This window comes from Apaloderma vittatum, unplaced genomic scaffold, assembly GCF_000703405.1.
Source record: "Apaloderma vittatum isolate BGI_N311 unplaced genomic scaffold, ASM70340v1 scaffold29931, whole genome shotgun sequence".
Taxonomy (NCBI): Eukaryota; Metazoa; Chordata; class Aves; order Trogoniformes; family Trogonidae; genus Apaloderma; species Apaloderma vittatum.
In genome coordinates, this window is record NW_009697818.1 from 24,895 (window position 1) to 39,152 (window position 14,258).

The following is a 14,258-nucleotide window of genomic DNA, read 5'->3' on the forward strand; positions in this document are numbered from 1 at the left end:
CCTTTCTCATCCAGCCAGACACAGTATTTTTAAGTATGTTAACTGCTATTCTTTCCTTTTGGTTGCATAAATTTGTAACACTTAAGTGTCTTGGTATGTTTAAGTAGTGTCTAAAATAGAATATCTTAGTCTTTATTCACAGTACTTCTGTATAATGTGTAATGCACTGGACTAACTCTTGTTTACCATTCATGTAACAAAAACCAGCACATTATCTGCACTAAGCTCAAAGAATGTTGCATTTGTCTATAGGCAGCTCTTCAATAAGATAAATGGGAAACTGAATATGGTCTGATGGTAAACAAGGGCTTTTACTGTTCTCTTCAGTGGAACTTTCTTCTTGGTCAAATTTTAACTAGTTAGTATTATATTTATATACAGGGTCTTCTTTTTCTTTACCAATGTATTTTCCTACTCATAGCTGACCAATAAATCCAATATCTGTTTCAAACCTTCTTGAAGTCTAATTCATATTTTAACTTCATTCCTAAAGCTGTTCCTGAAGAGTTGCACACACGGTCAAGTGAGTGAAGTGTGGTAAGGGTAAAATGGAAGCTTGGTAATCCCAGAAAGACTTCCCTGTTACTTTTTTAGATCTGCGGACCAGAAAGCTGCTTCAGCCAGTTGGGTTTGGGTTGCAGAGTGAAGAAGACCTGGTTAGTAAATGCCTCCAGAGTTCACAGAACACCTGTGTGCCAAACCTACTCAGGTCTCAATGCAATGTCTTTGACCATGTTTGCACTCTCCCGGGCTGGTCGGTAAGGTCAGTTGTGCAGTGCAGGCTCCACAGGTTTTGTCTGGGCCCTGGGAATCCCACTCCTTCCTCTTCTGTCCCTGCCCAGCGAGCCCGAAGTAGACCTGGGGTCTGGCAGCAGGAAGGGATTCAAAGATTCCATTAATTTACCATGGAGGGGGAGCAAAGCGAAGATTTTTTTTTTTTTTTTTTTTTTTTTTCTTTTTCAGGAGTGAAATTCAGCTAACTCGTGTCCTTAGTTTATTTTAGCATCATGTTCCTTCGGGGGGGAGGTTCTTCCCTATCTCACGCGTGACTGCCCGGTCTCGGATGCTTTCTGTGACGCTCTCGTTGCTGGCAGCAGCCAACAGAACATCTGAGCACACTTGCTCTGCAAAGCCCTGAAGCACCCAAGACATCTCACTGCCACCCCGGCATCTCTTCAGAACTCAACATTTGGTGTGGTGGCAGCTTCTTGCTTTGAAATAAACGATCTGGTTCAGTGTTTCCACGAATACCACATGCTCCAGCTTGTTCACCTTGTTTGTAGTTTTAAAATGTGCTGTCTTGAAGCAGCTCTAAGGCCCTGGCAGAGCGACGAGTCCATTATGGACCTCAGCAATGATTTCTCCCGGATTCTCTCTCATGGGTGCGATTTTAATTCGCACCATCACATTTGCAATGTTGCCACTAGATGGTGTGTGTAACACGGGTTTCATCCACACAGAAAGTTATTTGAGAGTGTCATCCAGAAACCAGGGCTTGTAGAATTCCTCTTGGGAGTATTTGTGGGAATTCAGGCCCAGGAATGGACCTTTTCTGGTGGCAGCAGTTGGTTTGGTAGCGTCCGTGCTGATTAAATATTGCATTTATAAATCCAACTGTCAGGATGGGAGTAAAAATTATCTACTTTGTCCTCAATGGTAAAATCATTCTAGGGTCTGCACTTGCTGCATTTAATCTTCTTAATGTTATGTTTAAAAATGAGTACAGTTGTTACACGGTTCCAAATTGGAGTTTTTTTGTTCTTATTATCTGGTAACCTGGCAGGTAAGTATTGGGAGATCTATCTGTAGGGAAGCTGTGCCAAAATTAATGGAGAGCATATCCAGGGAGAACAGATGGAAAACAGCATCTCTCACTCAAAGGCAAAGGGCTGAACTGGGCTTGTGTCCTGTGGTCCTAAGCTGGGTAGGAGGAAAAATTGTCTTTTCTTAACTTGCAGTAAAATAACCACAGCTATTTTAATATAATTCAATACAAAAATCGCTCTGGCCAGACTCTTAGTTACTGGTCTCGCATACCCCGTGGGCACTGGCTCCTCTGTGACAGTACAAGGTTGGGTTGGTGCCCTGTGGGCTGGGAATTTCCAAAATCAGTGCAGGTGACTATTCTGCTGACTCAGGTCGAGCAAAGGAACCTTAAAACGATTGGAATTGAGCCTGAAGAGAGAGAGAAGAGGAGGAGAAACTGAGAAAAAGTGGAAAGGACAAGAATATGCGTGGTACATCAGGTGACCTTTCGGCAGAAATGGTACTTAATTAAAGGTGAGTGTTCTGGTAATTTTCTTGCTTTTTTGTCTTCCCCTTCTCACCCAGAGGCACTAATTGTTCGCTCTCTAAAATGCTCACTTAGTCTGTTTGCATAGAAAGGAGAAAAGCTAATTAAGCTGCAGGGACTTTTGGTGCATTTGGATATTTTGTTAGTCAAAAATAAGCCCGGTGTTCTCACAGATTTAAGAGGTAGAAAGGTACGTTCTGGTTAAATCTTCCTGGTGTGTCAGTGGACAGTATTAATTTCTTGTAAAAACGCTAGGTAAAAAAACATACGTTACAGAAAATTAAAACTTACACATTCCTTCTGGGGTTTAATGACCACAAAGATTTAAGCTTCATCTTTTTCCCTCATTTAGTTTTTCTAGGTTTTTTTTACTAGTTCAAGGCACAGACTGCTCCCCTTGGGTGCCCACAGTGAATTAGCAGTAGTTTCTCTACTGTGGCTAACACTATTGATAGCTCTTCAGAGACTGGATTTATTGACTGGATTTTCCTTCTTCCTTTTCACAAAATAGCGTGCCAGTTAATAGTGTGCTTTTTGACCAGGAGAGGGGTTTTGCTGATCCTGGCAGCAAAACATCACCAAGGTATGAATTAGATGGCTGAAAGCCTAGAGATGCAGACGGATTTCTTTTAACCACGTCCTCCCCTCCCTCCTTTCTCAGATTAAGCGGTGAGAGAGGAGAGAGTTGGGAGTTAAGTACGAGTTTCTCTCGAGAGCAGCGTGGGGTGAAAGGAAGCGTCCGGCCTGGCATCAGGTCTGGCAACGCGGCATCCCCCCCGGCCGGGTTGTTGCATTGCCCAGAGAGAAAGCAGCAAATCTAACATGTTTATCTTTCAAACTGCATTTTTATTTTCAGATTCCCTGTTCATGACTTCATTTATTTTTATTCCCTTTGCAATTTTTAAGACAATGGGTAAAACAACTGAAGAGTTATGCTTCCTTAGCTGCTCTCTCAGAGGCTGTCTCTCTTAGTGTTGGCTATTCCTGCAAATACGCTTACGTGTATCAAACTAAAAGTATTTCTGGTGTAAGTTTAGGTAATAAGCTACAGGAAGGGCTGGGATTGCTCTCAGTAACGTTTTCTCCCTTAGGTGGAATCCTTCATCCACAGACCACTGAGGGAGGAGGGTGAACGAAAGGTAGAAATTTGGGTCTTGGCCCAAGACGGCCAACAGAAAATTTTCCATTAACTCCACAGGACTTCCACGGGGAAAACAAACATTCCAGGAGTAAAAATTACGAAGTTCCCACATGTGCATGTAAACTAGACTCTCTAACCTGGAATCTGCCTTAAATCACCAAACCTGGCAGCTGAGGAGCGCAAGTGTCTGACCTGCAGCACCAGACTCAGGAGTTCACGTGCCACTGACCCGTTCTACTGGGTCCAGTCCTGAGCCCGTGCTGTGGCCGTACAGTTTAATTAATTAATTCACACTGATGGTGTGAAAATGGCAGTTTCCTCTAGTGAGATCGCCTTCAGCTGACAGCCTTTTCCTTACGTTAGTCTTTGTCCTGTAAGATCCATGGAAATTAATAAAGCAGCCCCACAGTGCTGCAGCCCGTGCTTCTCTCCTACCGCTGCAATTCTTTGCAGACTGTGAACAAACCATTTCTATTTAAGTATTTTTTTCTTATAGGTTTGGCTGATCTTACAAATCCCCCTTCTTCCTCTGTATAAGAGTTATTCCTATTCTACAGAAAGCAAAAATAACTTGACAAGACAGTCATTTGCTGAAGGTCCTGAGCATCCGGAGTGTGGAGCAGATCATGCCTTCAGTCTCCAGCTCAGGTTCCTCGGTCGTTTCTGCTCCGACAAGTGAGCGTCACCTCCTGGGAACCAAAACGTGGTGCAGGGAGCGTGAGGAGGGTGCGTTTGCTCTGCGTTCAGGTGGGTCCAATGATACCAGTACAGAACTGGGGCCATGTCCTGCCTGTACCTCTCCACAGCGCATTGAGCAATGTGCCGTTAGTCTGCCCGGTGTCCAACTGAGTCCAACTGTTTTATTATGGCCCAAGCAAGAAACACTGCTCTAGAAAGAAAAAAGATACATGTGACAAGCTGCCGTGTTAATGTAGCCCTCGATACTGTTAATGAGAAGGGGAAGGATTCCAATAAATCCTAATTAGAGTCACAGCCCCACAAAGTCTCTGCATCTGACAAAGTTGTGACAGATCATATTAAGCGTTGCTATTCTTGGAAGAGCAGGCAGTAAGGAAAACAGAGAGTACAATATAATTTTTGCAAAACATTTTGAACTTTATTTTGAAATGAAATTGCTGGAATTGACCAAACAGCACCAGACGCAACAGAACTTGATGGGGAGGTTTGTGGAGGGTTTGCTTCCTTGGCAACTTTGGCAACAATTTTCATCCTTATTTTCAAATACCAAAATTTTGAAGGCATTGGGCATCCCACGTTCTCTCAAGCCTAATGGAATGATACCTGAATGTTGATAAGTTTTCTTTTCTACCCTGTGTTGTTTGCAGTGAACTGCAGGAAGAAGGTTTTGTCTTTTGGCACAGAATCCAAAGATTTCTGCGGCCTGTCTGAGATTATTGGGCAATTTTCTGTAGCCAGCCTTACCCTTAGTGACACATTTCTCTCAGAATCCTTTTGTTGAAGACAGTGAACTTTAATGAAGTGAACTGATGAGCTTGGAGCGGGTTGTACCGCCCTCGCTGTCACACGCGATGCGCCGTGCCTTCTGGCCAGTTGTGCCAGGAGCGTTTTTGCGGTGTCAGAAAAATGTGCAAAGGCTCGAGATTTTTTTGTCAGCATCTTGCTAATGGAAAAGAAACTTTTGGAAAAGATTATACTGGGCACCCCAGCTGCCAGTTTCCTCCGTGGAGCAGCTAGGCTGTATCTGCCTGCCTGGAGAGTGAAATCTGTGTTTCACTGGGGATTTGGCTTCTTTGCTAACTTGTAGCAAGAGCCAATTTCTTCTCCTCACTTTTGTGGCAAAACCATCATTCACATTAGCCCCCTGACCCAAGGGTACCACTAGTGTTGGCTTTTGGATTCAGCTATTAACCCTTGCAAGTTTTTTTGTTTGATGCTGTGGTACAGTTAAATAATTAATTTGATTAATTATGCTTAGATAAGGGTTTCAGGGTTGAGACCCAACTGGCTCATCTGCAGCTGGATTATTGTGCAGCTTGTTCTCTTCTTAAGAAATGATTTAAGGCAGCAGAGAAGGTAAAACTTTCATTTCATTTACGATGGGAAGGGTTTGACCACACACGGTAGCACCAACAAGTCACCACCATGGCTTTCAGGGACTTCCTAGAGCAGGCGATGCTTTATTATTCTAAGGAAAGAGAAGACACTCTGCAACAGATCCTGCTGTTTTCTCGTTGCTATAAAAAGATTGGTAAGGGGGAGGTGGGGAGGGAAGCTGTTTTATATCCAGCTGGTACCAGCTCAGCCCTTCAGGGAAACACAACCCTTAATTTCTCTTGTATTTCTTTGACCCACTTAGCGTTGCAACAAATGTTCCTGATCACAGGACTGTCTAATCCTTTCCTGAATCCTGCTGATTTTTCTCTTGTTGACATCCTGCCGCAATTAATTGCAGGAGCTGACCCTGCCCAGCAAGAAGAGCCTGGTGCTTTCTCTCTGAACCAGCTACTTTCTGTTTTCCATCTCTGTACCCTTGTCAAGCCAACAGGTTTTGAGCCCTCGAGCCCCGGAGCAGCAGGTTGTGCTGCTGTCCCTCACACGCTGGGTGTCCCCTCGGCTACGCTGTGTGTTACCTTGTAGGGCCTCACAGAAGTGATAACTCTGGATGTTTCAGGGCATGTGGGGGCTGAACCAGCCCCAGGAACAGCAGCAAAGCCCCGGCTGCAGCTTCTCCAGCTCATCCTTACCTGCTCTCCCTGGGCAGGAGCAGGAACTTGTTTTGCCATCGCTACCAAGCTGCTGCAAAGTGCCGTGTCAGCTGCTCTGACACCTGTCTCTCCTTCAGCTGGGGTCCCGAGGACCTGGATGTTTCTGGATTCATAACTGGGCATGATCAAGGCTGTGCTTCGATTTGTTTGCCCTTAAGACCAGGAATATTATTCACTAACGGCGCTGGCTCTGCTGTGAGCAAGGACCATGCACAGCTTCCTTTGCTCATTCTACAAATCAGCCTTAACCTGAAGCCCCCCAGCTGATGTGACTAATGAGGTTTGGATGGCTCATAGGGTCAGCAAGTTGGGGGTGGCCCCTCTCTGGGTGTTCGTACTGCACCCAACAGTAGTCGGCATTACTGACTCACCAAGGCCGTCTGTGAGCCAACATCACAATTTTCTTTGGGCGGTTTGATGCTTCATTGCATGAGCTGAGGGGGGAATGTGAAGAGCATCTTGAGCAAATTTGGTATTTCTTGTGTAATTGCTTTGGAGCCTGGACACTAGAGATGTGGCATGAACTGGATTACTTCCACCCAATGCTCCATCGAGTGAGCTGGAAAGATAAAAAACTCACAGTCCAGCACCGCTGGTATAAACCAGAAGCTGTTTTCTCTCCTACATACTTGTGACCAGGGGAAAAAATAACAAAGCACTTGGCTAAATTCAGCTGACTCATGTCATGTCCCACCATCAGATGAGATGTGGCAGGTTCCCAGCTGCCTGCTTCTGTTTTTGCCCTGTGTGACCACCCCGCTTCGCAGACCAGAGACTCGATGATTGCAGAGGGGAAAAGCCACTGCAAGTTGTGTCGAGTGCAGGCAGAGGAAACGTTGTGGTTTGCACGCAGTTTGTGCAAAGCTCGCAGCAGACTGATGGGCTTTCAGCTAGATTAATTTAAAAGCGAAGGCAAGAAGTGATTGACGAAATGCTAATATGCACAAATAAACTAATAAGTTAATCTCCCTCATCAGCTGCCGTTAGAAATCTGTGCTTTAAATGCAGCGGAAAATTATACCCATTACAAGCCCATTCCAAAGCACTTAGAGGCTCCCTTTGATTTTAAATGGCATTTGGTCAAACATTATGTAGCAACTAGATGGTATTCCAGAAATGCCCAGTTTTTCTACAGCTCCTCACAACAATCCTCGGAAGTGTTGCCTCCAGGAGCAATAATTCCAAGAAAGCTGTGATTGCCAGGAACATTATATCTGTATTTTACATCAGCTCCAGCTTGAGCCAGGCAAATTAAATTATACTTGAGTTTCCCAGAGCATGGGAAAAGTCCACAAGCCCATCATGTGGTGCTTCAGGGGTGCTCACTGGTGTCAACTGTGGCTCACATAAGCGGTGCCGGCCACTAGAACACGTGTGGGCTCTGGTGAGCAAGGCAAAGAGCTGTGCACGAATGATCTGATGCTTCAAAGACAAGCAGAAAAGCTTTCAGCCATCATTTCAGACATTTCTCCTGCCCGTGGTTGCAGCTGCAAATGCAAAACACTTTGCCATTAATCATGTTGCTGATGGGACATACGAGGTTTTCAGTCAAAGCTGATGGATTCCTGCTCAGTCACTGGACTTCATTGTGCACCATTTATCGTTACTCTCCACTTAGAAAGGCTCAAAGTTGATTAACATATGTCCTCAGTGAGCAATTAGGGCCAATTGCAGGTGCTTCAAGGCACAGGGAAAGCCTGGTGTGCTGTCCATAAACCTCTGCTTTAAGTGGAGGAACCCCCTATTCTGCTTTGGGCTCAGGTCTGCTCCCCTTAAATTACGCCCTGTGTTTTCTCTTGGAGCTTTAGGATTTGGATTTTTTTCCTAAAACAAAAATAGCTGGGTTTATCCTAACTTCACCCACGTTCTGTGGAGGGTGAGGGTGTCTGGGGGTTGTTAGAGGAGTTTCTGAGCTGCTTCTGCATTGCACAGGTCTAATCCCCAGATCCCATTAACAAGGCTTATGGAGCAATTGTTTCTTCATCTTTTGGTTTGATCTGATCTGTACCTTTGTCATTTAAAAGACAAGCATTTGAAGAAAGAGCTGGTCGGTTTGGTTTCTACCTAGCTACCTCTTGTTTATAAATTCTGGTCATGATCTGCTGTGCCCAGATGCATTTACAGTAAAAACAAACAGTAAAAGGCTGCATTATCATGCAAGCAATATTGCATGTTGGCCCATAGATTGCTCGTGAACTGGTTGCGGAGGCTGAGACTGAAAGCTGCCAGTGGGATTTGAAGACCAATTCCCCATTCAAATTAATCCAAATCCCTTCAGCAGTTCTGATGATCTCAATAAATGAGATTTTTCTGCCAGTGACTTCAAATGCCATGAGATTGGCCATGGAACAGCATGGCTTTTATCTCGCTCCGTGACCTAAATTCCTAGGTAAGGTTTTCTTCCTCATCTGGGAGCACTTCTGTGCAGGCTGTGACTTCTGCAGGTTTATCCTGACTGGTGATTCCTCAGCTGCCGTTCTGAATAGAGAAGAAGAGCGCGAGCATTTCCCAACGGCCCCAGGTGTACGTCCACCCCTGTCACAGCTTTACTGCACAGCTGGAATCCCCCCAGAATCCCCCTCGCAGGCACCACCAGCCCCGTGTTTCCCTCCTCTCACCCCCCTGCCTTGTCACTCCTGTGGCCCTAACGTGTCTCTGCCCCTGTCCCCGTCTGCGCTGCATCCCAGCAGCTTTGGCTCCTCTCGCAAAACCCAGCTTGAGCAGAAGGAAGAAATAAGTATGCTCCAGAAAAAGCCAGTTCACTCCAAAGCTTCGTTCTTCCAAGCCTTGCTGCGCCTAGCTCCGAACACCTCGCGCTCCACAGGCACGTAGCAGCGTGGTGCCGAGCAAACCGTGTTCGCAAATGCGTCCCCAGCACTGAGCCCAGCCCCCTGCTCACCCCAGTCCCACAGACCAAGGTCCTGCTGCCTGTCCCATGTAAGGGGAGTTGGGTGCTTTCCCCGAGGTGTCTCAAGGTGCAGCTCTAACCTGCTCCTGCACCTCTTTGCTCTTGGCAAGGTTTGTGGAGCTGGGAGCCGCAGCAGCAGCTGAGCTTTGAGCCCCGTGGCTGGGCTCTCCTCTGGGCACCGCATATCCGTGCTCCTCTCCCTGCTTGAGGGTTTTAGATCTCTAGGGAGCTCTGCTGGAAAAATTGGTGGGTTTCAGGGTTTTAGAGAGTGGCAGGATTATGCGGCAGCTTGGAAAGAATCGCAGTGCTGAGCATTGGCTGCCAAAGGGGTGAAGTGTGGAGGCTCTTTTGTGCTTCAGCCACGAGGATGAATATTTTAGCTACAGCTCTTGTCCCAGGGGGACCTGCTGATGCACAGCTTGCCTGGTGTTAAGGGATGCAGTTGCTTGGGTTCTGGGCACAGAGGGCCTGACCCTGGCAAGACAGAAGAGCTTTGCAAGGCATTGAATGTGTGAGGAAAGAGGCCAGGAGCTGGCTGTCTTGGTGACCTGGTGGGGTGAGAAAGTATTTGGGTGGCGAGTAACAAACCCTCACGCTGTGGACCAGCCCTGCACTGCAAATAATCACCCATGGTTCCGCAGTAACAGGAACAGCAGCTTGATATAACCGTTTTATTTGTTTTCTCTGTCAAAAGCAGTGATACATGCAGTTGCCACAAGACTTTCTAAGCATTAGTGTCATAAATATTCACATGGCGAGAAATGTCAGCAAAACAATGAGGACAAGCATCACTTAAATCCCAACGTTAACCTGAGAAGGAAGGGAAAGATGTGGAGGAGGCAGAGCGGGCTGCCACCTCCCCAGTTCAACTCTCTCCATCAGCTTTAATAAATGCTGTTCTCGCTGCGTGGTTAGTTGAAAAAGGAAGATGAGGAGGAGTTCAGGTCCGTAGCACTAATGAGTTTCAACAGGAGAAGAAATATTTGAGGTAAGAGATGTGAGAACGAGAAGCTCAAATATGCTCACCTTTCGATCCTCCAGTGTATTTACACTGATGTTGGTACTGAGCAGCAGATGCCTTCTTATTTAATCTGCTTGAGGGTGGTTTAGAAATCGCTTGTGAGCATTTTATAATTGCAGCTTTCCAGTGGTATTTCCCATCTTAGCTGCTGTTGAACAAACAGCCTGGTCCCTCTGCTTTCCTCTGCGCCAAAAGATTTAGTCCTACGAGTAGTAATAATAATTAGGCTAGTATTGCTTTGCAGTTTCCTCACCTACTTCTCTTGGCTGGCTACACAGTGCAGTACCAGGAGCGGGTGCCTGCAGTTGCTCCGACTGCAGGAGAAAGCGCTGGTGAGAGACAGTTTCCTCCGTGCAGCAGAGAGGGGTGACCTGGGTGAGTGCTCATCCCACCACCCCGAGATCTCACAGCAGCACAGAAATGCTTCTCTTGCTACAGACATCCCACGTAGCATTCACATCAGCTGAATGGCTTTACACACGTTACGTGCTGGATGGTTGTAACACGCACGTGTTATCTTCATGTCTGGGTCTCACAGCGCCAGACGAAGCACAGTCAGCGTTGTTAGCGTGGTGAGAATACAGAAGCACAGATATGAAGGCAAACTCAGAAATGATAATTTTACTTTCAGGCCCTGTGAATGCCAGCATCCCTAGGGTGTCGCTCAGCTAAAGCTTCTCCTCTTGCTGTGCTGCTGAGCTTGCAGAACTGTGTCCCAGCTCGTGGGGCTCCTACACCCCAGCAGTAAACTCTGTGGGTGCCCTCACTGTGCAGTCTGGCCAGCGAGGGTGTGAGAGGGCAGAGAGCAGCGTGATAGCTGTGCTTTTTCACAGCTGGCATCGCAGGTTGTTCCAGCTCCAGGACAGCCACAGAGCTGGCACAGCTGTCCCACCCCAGGCTCCCAGCTCTCCTCCTGCCACAGGTAAATCAAAGGAGTAAAGGCAACAGAGTTGTGCCGGGATAAGCAACAAAAAAATCCCAACCCAGAGGAGTTGTAATATTCTCCATGCCGCCCTCTTGCAAATCCTCATAAAAGACTTCTTACAATTTAAAGAAAACACTTCTTTATGCTACTGAACTAACAGGTGACCTACCCAGTGGTATTCTGGTGTTGATGCAGTCATCTATAGTGGGTCTCCTAGTAAATGTACAGGTCAGAGAGAGCACACTTAGTACTGTCCAAGTATTGGTTCAAAATGTTCCTTTCAGAATAACCATACCCACGTGTGAGTAACATCTGGCTGCTTGGCATTTGCTGGAAAACACCCATAGTTTGATGTTCCTGCAGATTGCTTCTCCTCCAGAACAGATGGGGTTTGTGCTCTCTCCAGCTTTTCTTCATGCTCAGCGAGGTTCTAGGCAATAGGTGGGGGGAGATGCTTTATGAACTGTTGCCTTTCCAAAATGAGAACTAATTGCTGTTTCCTTAGTGGATTGTCCCTTTGCCCACTGATGAGGGATGTGATGGGGCACAAAGGTCTGCCGGACTTGCATGCACATTCAAGCCATGTTTTCTGTGTAAGGAAAAGCTCCAGGGAGAGCTTCTATAGCACAGGGTGATTATATCTTGTGAATAAAATTACTCTGAGCAGCTGCTTCTTCACACTTCAGCAATGGCTGGGAGTAAACAAGCTTTTACTTTCGCTTCTTTCCAGATGCATCTGTGCTCTGAAATCCAGTTATGGAACATGGCTTTTCTAGGTACCTGGAAATACTGCTTAGTGAGGACGTCACCAATTACATTTTTGTCACAGTGAGAAGTTTCTCTCCCTTCTTTATCAGCGGTGCCTGCTGTATTGAACAAACAACTCTGCCTTCTTACAGAGCAGTGCAAGACTGGGTTTCCCACCAGCTTCCCTCTGGCCGAGGATGATAATAGCTCTTCACCGGCAACAAACGTGGGACTATTTTCTTTCTGACTGTAGATACTCCCTAAAACTGCTCCCTCATCTCTTCTAAGATGCTTCAGCTCCGAGCAGACCGTTTCTTTCTGCATTGGTCTTGGGGAGGGAAGCCTTGGAAAACCAAACACTTGTGGAAAATCAGTTTTCCCTGTGGCTTTTTCTTTCATGGCTGGGGGATGAAGTTCACCATTTTGGGTGAAAGAGTTGCACTGTGAGTAACCAGTGCTGGAGCTTTTACTGTAAAAAGAAGCCTTGGAGGGGCAGAACTTGCCTGCACAAGTGTAAATCTGTGCCAGGGGATCCTCTCTGGACCAGAAGTTGGCTTCTGCAGGTGTGGCTTTGCCCAGTGGCACCACGTTTGAGACCAAATTGGTCAATTTACATTTTGATGTTTCCTGCACCCCAAAAGTCGGAGACCATGAAACATCTTCAAGGGCCTTCGAGGTCTTTCTGTCCTGAACCTTACAGCTGCTTTCAGGAAGGCCTGGGAAGGTGGGTCTGGCAAGGTGGCAGATGGATTGGATGTAGTCATCGCTGGAGTACGAGTCTGAGCTGGCTGCAGTGATTCCAGTGTGCTTCAGGTTGCTGGCTGAATCTTCCATCGCTTCCTCGTGGGTTTCACGTATGGTTGGGAGAGGCTTCGAAAGACTCAATCTTATCCGGGGTGCCATGGCTGCAAAGAACAGATCAGACATGATCACTGTGTAAAAGCTGGCTGCATTAAAGAAATTCTGGGTTTGTTTCTGTAAAGTCTGTGCTACCTGGACCACCCCATGTTTTCTTGTGGCAAACGGTAGTGTTTAGAGAAACCATATTTTAAAAGTTTGCTGGCAGTACTTTTACACCCGTGGCTTCACAAGGAGCCCATATACACAAAAGAAGCCAAGGAATTAAGTGCAGTAGAAAGTAAAAGGTTTGCTAAAGAGATCAGCAGTGGGAGCTCCATTCTGAAGGGCACAGAGGCTGAAGCAGTGCGGCGCGGGCGCGCTGGCGCGTCTCACTGGCCGGGTTATAGCAGCAAGGGACAAACTGCCCCTGATCTAATACCCCCCGTGTCTGTTCACAGGGCTCTGACTTCACCTTGTGTCTGACAAGCAAGAGCTGATCCCGGCGGGAGAGGAGTTGACCTGCCCCTGTGGGGAGCATCGCGTGAATAAAGTGACATCACGGCTGTTCTCTTCTAGAAGCTGTAGGTAATGATGTACAAATGTGTTCATTTTTGTCCCTGCCAGTCATTTATAAATGTCATTATGGAGTGGTGAATCCTTCCCTAAACATTTATATAGAGTCAAAGGGGTTCAATTCACATCCATTACATTCAAGTAGTTATCCTCAACCCCTTTTAGGATGTATTTCCATCAAACTGTTCCCACTAGTCAGGTAAACATTTTTTACAAATACTTTCTGTTTTGGTGTTTGCTAAATGTACTGATTTTTTTCCCCTCAAAAATATGCTCCCCTGTGCTTTGCTTATCTCTCCTCCTGGCAGAAATGACCACATAGCCTGGATCCATGGGTTTTTTTACTACTCCCCCACCCCAATGGAATTTGTATGTGAATAATCTGCCGACACAATAAGGCTCTGTTGTGTGATTAAACACACAGTGCTTTGCTAGCTATTTTAATGCCTTGCTTGTCATTGCTGGAAATAAATCCGGCTTTGCCGAACCTCCCTGCCAAGCTGCGGAGCGCATACGGAGCTCAAGTGAGCAGCTCAAGCCGAGCCCTGGGGATTGCTCGCAGCAAGTCCATCCCTCCCCGAGCTGCTGCCTGCTCTTGCTCTTACTGGTTTTCATCTCAGGTGCTACTGGTAAGGTCAGCCGAGCCTGGATTTGCTGAGCTGAGTGCAGGAGATGCTTATTCTAACCCTTATGGCCTTTTTGTTTCCCTTTGTTCTGTCTGCTCCTTTTCACTCATTTCTTTAAGCACTACGAAGGCAGCTCGCTCCTCTGCCTTCCCTCCTAGCCCTGCCCGAGCTGGGCAGTGTCAGCACCGGGCCTGCTCCGACCCCGGTGACAGGGAGGGCAGCGGATGCTCCAGGTAATGGGCATGGGCCCATCACCTTAACTGATGGTACCACTAACCATTACCGGAGCTCTGTCACCACGCCCTTCCTCCGGAAGGAAATTATATTACCTATTTCCAGTAAACCCCCCCTGATGGGATGGATGGGCTCCAGCCCAAATGCCATCCCCTTCTCCCTGCTCTGTGCTGAGGTCACCTTCCTGCTCACCCGAGGGCACC